We start from the raw sequence: 9,729 nt of genomic DNA on the forward strand, positions 1-9,729 counted from the left end.
TCCTTAGTTATTTGAAAATCCGGATGTCAAGAGTATCTCATTTAAATCCTTGTCACAAGTCTTGTTTTTGTATTTATTTTTTCTATCAAGTCTACAGTGAATTGCAGAAGTTTGCCCATTAAAGTGCCATTGCTACCTGTATAGCAGATTTATCCGTTTCCTTAAATGTACAGTAGTTGTGTGGAAAAAGTTGTAATATACCGGTATTTGGAAAATATCCTAGTCTTACAGTGAAGACTGTTGGTAATTTGCCTCCTAATAATATGAAGACCATCCAGCCTCACCAGTTTAAAAAGTCTTCTAACCTGAATAAAATTCTTTAAAGTTGCAAGATTAGAATAAGAATACAGTACTGTATATCATGGGTGTGAAGTGGCTACCCCAAAACTTAGTTCCTGCCATTGTTTTCTGATAACCACATTAGCACACATGTACAGGATAGCCATTATTATATACACCATTATTGTTTGCAAGATTCAGGAATGGTATCCACATGAAGTACAGTTCTGTACAGTAAGGCACCAGGTTTTGCGCCTAATAGGGATGATGAAAAGTGCTGCCAAAGTTGATTCCGCCAGAGTTGGGGCATTGACCTTGTGGGAAATAAGCTAATAGGAACTGGGTTCGTAAGTAACCCCCCCCCCCCACATATTTCCTACTTTAAATACATCCTAAAGTTACCTGAAATGTTGCTATTAACACATTAAATCATAAAGTACAGTAACTTTAAATGTACAATACAACATAAAAACATCATGAAATACACGTAAATACAGTATGTATTGGCAGTATTACTTACACGGGTAACACACACACTCCCTCCATTCAAACCTAACACTCACCAGAAAGACCAGGGTGAAGGGCTGAATGGACTCAATGCTAGGGGTTATCCAAGGCTTTGGGTAGGGCTAGTTGGCCCCACCACTGCCTCCAGTACCGTTTCCATAATCACTATTCCTTTCTTGTTGCACCCATTGATGCAGCACATTCTCATTCATACTTGCATTTTTTCACCTCCTTGTGGTAGTCACACTTGGCCTTCCCTTTACTACCTGCCATTCCATGTTCACGCATTCATACGCCATTTCTACTATCACCTGGTCCACCTCCGGCTCCACTTGAAGCACAAGGTGACATATTTTCGTCAGTTACTAATCAAGGACGTGAGAGTTTAACACTTGACTTGCGGACACACTGAACATGTGCGGGAAACAGGCCAAAACTGAGTGTTGGTGCTGGTGTTGCTGTGGCAAGAATCCAAAACTTGTGCTGCAGGAGGACGCGAAAGTGCGTTGTCACGAATGTGCAGTCACAGGAGTACAGCATTTGATGGCTACCGCCAAAGTGCTATTTTGCCAACCTGGATGCCATGAAACCTGGTGCCTTACTGTACTGTTATTTATAAAGATATACAGTACAAGTATGGACCTGTACCTAGTTTATAATTACACATGAAACTTGAAACTTTTTGAAATTTTCACATGGAGAAATGCTTTACTGCTATAGTTGGGCATGAAGTGTAACGAAACATGCATTCATGTATCCAAAAAATCAGTCACCTCATGGACTAATCCATGTGGATTTCTCTCCCCGATAAAAATGGAACCTAAAGGTAAAGGGTACTAAGGAAAGGATAGAAAAGGCTTTCCTGCATAAACTCATCTGTTTAAAGTTATCTCATGTGATTTACTGGAGGAACAGTGAGGAAATGGTACTTGAAGAAATGCTTGTTAGTGCTGCCATCTCCTGTACTTTACTAGAGGAAAAATGTGTAATTGGTACTCATAGAAATGCTTATTAGTACTGCCATACCTTTGGTGATGGGATGGTGATCAAATATGTAATCTCTTAAGTAGAAAAAATTAGTATTTTGAAATACAGGTGCACTGGACTTATAAATACTTTATTAGTATGGCATATACAAAGTACAGTAAACGAATTACACATGTCCAAGCCAGTGTAATTAGTTGAAAGATTAAGAGCATTCACTATAGCTTCATTTGTTGGTTAAAGTAGATGTATTACTGTATTGAAAATGTGATCACATAAATTGTGGTTTATCTTGAGTATAATTCCTCCTTTGACTGTTGATTAATCAGTACGGTACAAACAAATGCAAGAAAAATGTTACTTGAACATTGAAAATGAGAATTCAGTGCACATAATGAGTTATCACTTGTTATTAATAGTTTCACATATTCAAGCAATGCATTTTTAAACTGCTCAGAGTTTTTAAATGAAGTACCCTTTCACAGTACAATACAGTATTTTGTTCACATGAGTGACTTGAAATTTTCTTTTCTTTTGACAACTGATGACTTCAGTTGATTTCAGTTCATGTGCAATTCTGCTGTCACATGGTACAGTATTTTTCCCTCTAGGATACCATGAAATACCATAACTTTTGCTGGTTATATTTTAGTATTACACTAAGTGTGTTCACTAAATATCCCTGTACCATTAAATTGTCATTGTGACATAATACACCTCAACATAGATTTACAGCTGATACATATGTTAGATGAAGTTCAGGTATGTTGTATTCTGTGGAGTCTTGGTCAGTTGAGGAGATTATTATTATACTATCTAAGCCTTGGAGTTTTTAAGGTGAATTGTGCTTATGTTTCCTTCATGTATCATGTCTCAGTAATGTTAGCATCACTGTACCATATCCTCCACTGTTGACTTGTTTACAAGTATTGTAGAGATCTTTAGGTTTCTGTGAAACCTTATGCAAGTATAAATGTACTGATTACGAATGTCTGCACTTCATTTTGCAGTTAGAGGTAGAGAAATTAAATTTTATTTTACTTTTGCAATGGATATGGCAGTCTGGGGAATTCCAATTAATATTGTATGGTAACATTTAATGATCCATAAATTAATTTTGACTTGCATTTGTATACTGTTGTGTAAAGAGAACTAAAACATTGTTCTCTCTGCTGCATATTCTCTTTCTTCTTTCATCTTCCAAAGTAGTTCTCCCCATACACCTGGTCACATTTTTTCACTGCACAGTTTTCTTTTTGATACACACAGCCTGTTCCTTGCTCTCTACTGCCCCCTTCTTTCTCTAGTCCTTGCCATCCCTCTTGTGTACTCCATGCTCTCCCTTCTCCCTCCTTTATTTTTTTTCCCTTCTTCCTCTACTCTGTGCCCTTTCCCCTCTCTCCTCTGCTTCATTCTTTCCCTCCTCCTTCCTATACTTTTTCTTCTCCCCTCTTTCTATTTCACCTTTCTCCCTCCTTTATTTTTTTTTCCCTCCTTCCTCTATTTTATGCTTTTTCCCCTCCCTCCTCTGCTTCATTCTTTCCCTCCATCATCCTCTACTCTTTCTTCTCCCCTCTTTCTAGTTTGCCTTTCTTCCTCATTTACTCTTCTTCCATCCTTTACTCCTTCATCTCCCTCCTTCCTCCTGTACTACTTTCTCACCCCAATGTCTCTCCTACTCCTCACTTCCCCTACCCTTCCTTCTTTCCCCCTTCCTCCATTCTATGTTGTCTTTCTCCTATTTCTCCGTCTCGCATCCGCCAACCACACCACCACCCTCTTCCTTCCAACCCTGTTTATGCGTACCCCATATTGTCTTGATTTCACAGTGCTGTAAGCTGTTCATCTGCAATAATTATTCTCACTTATGGGAATTTTTAAATTCCGAAACTGATGTGTCTTCTGAATAAACTACTTTTTCACTTGGTACATTTTTTCCTTACTCCATTTGTCCCTGCCTACCTCACCTTATCTTATCCAAGACTTCCTCCCTATCCCTTAGCCTCTGAATATTTTCTTTTGCCACTTTATGTCACATGGTATCCTCCTCATATGCAGACTTCACTATTAGCAGTATCCATATCTTCTCAGTTCATCTTTTGTATAATTTCCCACTACTTCCTCTCAACCTAACCTCCTGACATCTCTTCTTACTCAGTCCCCTCCTGTCATCCTTTCAGCCTGAGGCTCTTCACCTCACCCCTGTCTCACTCTGCTGCTCACCTCCTTTTTTCACCCCCTATACCCCCACCACTCCCCATCCTTTCATGCCACTGTCCACCCCTCTTCCCACCCCAGCCTCACTCATTCCCCACCCCAGATGCCCCTACCTCCATTCTCCTTCACACCATTTCCTGCCCCTTCTCCTAACCCCAGCCTGTCTTCACTCTTTCCCCCAACCCCAGTTGCCCATTCACCCCAGACAGCCACCCATCCATCTAGCCAATCCCTTACATTGTACCCCTAGTGACATCTTCCTATCAGTTACTTCTATACCATGTACATATTCAGATGTAAATACCATTATATCATCTGCTTTAGTGGAGAATGTAAAAATGCCTTTCTCTATCAAATACATGTTTACTATTTTTTAATGTGGTTTTATTTATACCCTTTTATGATATTAATAATAAGCAGGCTGATTCTTATCCAGCAGGCGTATGTGAAGCACAATGATAAATAAAAATACAGTACAAAAAAACTGTCTACACATAGCTAGGACTGTGAGTTGGATTCAGGATTTTAAGGGCTTGAATGATTTATGGTTGAATGACCCATATCATTGGGCATGTTGATATTGCCCCCACTTTTGTACGTTCTCATTCCTTGTTTACTGGATCCTGCCCCACTCAATCCAGATGTTAAAAATGGTGAGAGTTATAATGATTTATATCCCTTTTTTTTTTTTTTTTTTTTTTCCGGGCATAGGCTTCACAGCCTGCTATCAAGGCCCAACAGTCCTCCTACATACCATACACCTCTTCATGTCACCACTTCGGCGCTAACACCCACCGTCTATATTGAATACATGCTAGGGCTGTCTCATACAGGACTGGTGTATTGGTATTAGCGGGGGTATTTTACATGTCGGCGGGTCTTCTGGTGGATCAGTAAAGCTTGATTGTGTTAAGGAAGGGATGGAATAGAGGGGGTAGATTGATAAAATTTAAAAACACCTGTGTGGAGGTAGCTGAGAGGTTAATGTCTAAGTATGAAGCAGCTGGCGTATTAGAGCAGAGCTTGAATCCTGATTTTTGCAGCTGACCTTACTTTTCTCATGTATTCATTACCCCTTTGTCACCTGGTAGTTAAAGTGAGTATGAATGGTAACACCTTGGAGAGGTAACTGTAGAACAGCAGGGAAGATGGTGCAGTGTCCTTTTATCCCATAATAGGGAGTGTGCCTGGGTGAGCATTATAGTTCCATGTGACAAGCCAATGTGACACTAAGGCACAGAAAGGTAATGGTCAAAAGGGAACATGTAAAATTAACACTGACATGCTGCAGATAGGTAGGTGGATATTATATACTGTACTGGAAAGGACATTAACCCCTGCATGGCTGATTCCTTGTCAGGTAGTTTACCTTCCCTGAGCCATTGTTTTATAGCCAATATAAACAGCACCTCATGTGAGGCTTATAGCCTGGCAAGTGCAGACCTTCATTGTGCCCAATATGAGGTCTGCCGGTAGGCAAGGGTTAATGTCACCGACAAAGGACTTAATAGGAAAATGAAGGAAATTCACGTATAACGTCTGATGTTGGGGGTTCAGCAAAATCAAACCAAAAGTGGGAAGAAATTGTTTGTTATAGAGCAGGGGACAGTTGGAGAAGTGTATTTGAGACATAGACGTGACTGAGTTTGAACAAATAAGGAGCTGATCATTGGTCAGAAGTTGACCGTAAGTATATTATGACTATTACACGATAAGCAAGTACAGTTTCTCAGAACTTGTTTTTGTGTCCAGGGGAGGACCATGTAGAGACACTGTTTCACAGAATAGTTTGTTGTGTGGCCCACTGGCTTGTGACCAGAAGGACTGCCAATTTCGTGTCAGTAAAATTTAAACATATGCTGCGTACTCGGAGGTCAACTCCTTGTCCTCAGAGCACGGGCAACTGACTTGGGTTCTTTATCAGGACCGGGTCCAGAGCATGCAACAAAAGGAACAGAGCTCAAACACAGGCTAACCAGTCTTACACGTACATTACCACAAAAAGATACAGTGCAGGTATCAGTCTTGTAATAGAATTAAAATGCCAGGAATAGTGACTGAGGGCAGCACGACACCCCCGGGAGGAGCCTACGGAGGGGCAGACAGAGCGTGACCCGACCCCGGGCGACAGGAACATAAGTCCACCCGGGCCGCGCGCCCCTGTGAACCGGAACTCGCCCGCCGCCACCATAGCAGGAAAAGGAGACTACCTTGCAGGCAAGCTGACCCTTGACAGGATCGGGGTGGAGCTACTTCCTTAGATTCAAGCAGCACCCCAGCAATGGCCAGAAGCTGCGCCCTTTTTGAGACGGCCAGTAGCCACTCAGCCTTTCAGGAGATGGCCGGTAGCCACTCGGAAGGCCTCCAGGAGACAGCCGGTAGCCACTCGGAAGGCCTTCAGGAGATGGCCGGTAGCCGCTCTGCCCTTCAGGAGACGGCCGGTAGCCGCTCTGCCCTTCAGGAGACGGCCGGTAGCCACTCTGCCCTTCAGGAGACGGCCGGTAGCCACTCTGCCCTTCAGGAGACGGCCGGTACCGCTCCCCCTTAAGAGCCATGGCCTGTAGCCGGGCTCAGGTGACAGCTGGTAGCCGTGCCCTTAAAAGGCCATGGCCTGTAGCCGGGCCCCACGGCAGGAGACGGTTGGTAGCTGCTCCCCCAGCAGGTGCTGCCGTACCCCCCTACAGGAACCAGCGATGGCTGGTAGCCGCACTGGGGAGAGAAGGGTACGTCCCCTCTCCTCCTGTAGTTGCCTCAGAGGACAGGACACAGGAGACGGCAGGTAGCCGCGCCTACAGGCAAGTGATGGCTGGTAGCCGCACTTCGCTTGCAACCCTGTCAGGGAGTCGGGCCCAGGCGACGGCCGATAGCTGCATCTACGACAAAGGGACGGCCAATAGCTGCCCTCATTTCGTTGCCCACGGGAACCCAGGGACGACCAGCAGCCGCACCGGGGAGGAGCACCAAAGCCCCTCGCCCCCTGTGACTCCACTAAGAGAGAGCATTCTGACATCAGACCTGCCAACCGGTGGGGGCTTGGACAACCCTACTGTCCACCACCAGCGAGGCAACCTTCAGGAGGAAGGCCTCAGCCTCGAGGATCCGTGGAGAGGCCCTGTACTAACTCCAGGGCTATTCTCTGTGCAGCTGGCTCCAGAGGGACTCTACCTGATGGACTCTGACAGAGGCCTATGCCGCAGCCCACTCCTGACGGTGTCCCCAACGGCAGGAGACTGCAGCCGACAAGCCCCCGAGGCCGCCCCCAGGACCCCCGGGCGAGACCTCTCCCCATCCCCACGAGTGATCCCTTGGCCACAGGATACGGAGGCCCATAGCAGAGCTCAGCCCTTTTCAGGAGCCAGGCTGTGAGCTCTCCCGCTGCCTCCCGCCAATGCCGCCACCCTACCCAGTCCTGTCAGTGAGTGACAGTGGAAGTGCAGTGGCAGTGAAACAGTGACACAGACATCAGGCAGTGTGTTAGAATACTATAGGGAAATTAGGACCAAATTTATCAGTGTTACAGTACCGGAAGTATAGACAAAGAGTGAAACAGTGACCTAAAACATCGGGCCGTGTGTTGGAATACTAGAGGGAAACAGCCCAAATTCTATCAGTGTCACAAGACCCCAACGGTGAGACAGTGACAGTGCAAGAGAAGCTGAACAGTGATTACGGTGACTTGAGTGAATGTGTAACTCGGCTCTAGTAATATAATACTTCCGTGACATAAGACCAATAGCCACGCTACCTCTTCCAACCAGTGTAGATTTCCCTCAAAGCTACTAAAATACACACCTCCGCCACCGCCGGACCGATGAGAGAGCACTTTTGGACTCTGGCAGCAACCAAACCTTCTGTACAACCCAGTTGGCAAGCAGGGTGAGGGGCACCAGGGAAAACTACATGGGTAACACTATAGACACTATAACTCGGATGATGGTGCAGCAAACTGAGCAGATAGACTTAGCAGTTAGCAGCGGGCGTTGCCGTAAACTGAACTGGAAGATATCACTGCCTGGATGATTGTCACTCAGCTACTCCCTGCAACGCTGAAGGACTCAGTAGCCTCTGTACAGGACACGGCACGATGGAGTCATTTGATGGGAATAGAGCCATTGAACACGTACGAAGGTGAGGTGCAACTTGGTCTTTATCCACCACAAGCATTGACGCCCTTGGAGGTTGGGGCCGGGAGCAGTGGAGAACCTTTGCAATGAGGACACCGCTAGGATGGACCATCAGCGGACCTGTTTGACCTCGTGCTGAGGTGGAAGACAGACCAGATGAGGCAAGATGTGTGGCTGTAGTCGACTGCAACTTTCAGGAAACACGATTGGCAGAGCAAGTGCGACAGTTTTGGGAACTGGACGCAAGTTACCTGAAGAAGGGAGATGGCTTATCCGCTGAAGACAATAGGGTGATAAATTGTGGTCGGACACAACGACAAAGGTGATGGGACATTACCAACTCCCTATACCATTCAGATGAAATCCGCCCAAGCTCCCAGACAAGAAGTTGGGATTGAGGAGGTTAGAGGTCCTGAAGAAGAGGCTGCTCAGGGACCCGCCCTTATGCCGGCGCTATGCAGAAGAGATGCAGCTGCTGGTAGACGAAGGTTATGCCGAATCAGTTCCCGATAATGAACTTCACACAAGGCCTCACATGACTTGGCATCTGCCACACCATCCGGTGTTAAACCCGAACAAGCCCGGAAAGGTGCACATCATATTTGACTATACAGTACAGCACAGTGTGGGTCGGTATCTTTAAACAGCCAGGTACTACAAGGGCCTAACCTGAATAACAAACTGCTGGGGGTACTCCTTCGGTTTCGCCAAAGGATCAGTGGCCCTCATGGAGGACACAGAGGCTATTCACCAGGTCAAAGTAGCTCCGGAACACAGGGACGCCCTACGATTTCTTTGGTGGCCGGAAGATGTACAGTGGACTCCCTAGGCATATTAGATGACGGTACACCTTTCAGTGGAGTCTGGAGTCCATCATGTGCTTCGTATGCCTTAAAACGAAACTTCCTAGATCACAGAGATGTATGTCCTGATGACTTGGTGGGTGCCCAGCAAAAATTTATGTGGGCGACCTGCTTGTTTCAATGCAGCCCGCTGACGAAGGATTAAGAATGGCAGAACAACTGCGGCACAACACCTCACTGGGGGTTTCAGACTCACCAAGTGGGCAAGCAACAATAAGGAAGCACTTGAATCCGTTCCCAAATCAGAAGGGCACAAGGGAGTAAAGGAGATCGATCTAGAATGCAAACCTCTCCCTGCAGAACGAGCGCTTGGAGCAAGGTGGGACCTAGAGAAGGACCAAATGGCGGTGGTCATCAAGCACTTTGAGTATGAAGGATTAACTAAAGGGAGGGGCCTCTTGTGCATAATCAGCTCAGTGTATGATCTGCTTGGATTCCTTGTGCCATTCCTCATTCGCGCCGAGGTCATCTTCCGGAATGAAGGCATAAGGAAGAAAGGGTTGGGATGAGGCTATATCTGGCAGCAATGGGGTATGGTGGGACGGAGACTGATTGACCCGGTGTTAAAGGGTGTCATATTTGTCGCCGAGTCAATTTGGAAGGAGTCACTGCAAGGACAAGCTGACCTCCCTGCTGACAGGGTATGCGTGGTGAAGGCACTGTTCACGCATACTGGAGTGGACTGCTTTGGGCCATGCACTGCAAACCAGGGTAGGAAATGGGTGAAGCGGTGGGGTTGTCTGTGCGCTTGTCTG

Source organism: Coenobita brevimanus, chromosome 60 (assembly GCF_032717465.1).
Source record: "Coenobita brevimanus isolate Jiangsu-jjx chromosome 60, ASM3271746v2, whole genome shotgun sequence".
Lineage (NCBI taxonomy): Eukaryota > Metazoa > Arthropoda > Malacostraca > Decapoda > Coenobitidae > Coenobita > Coenobita brevimanus.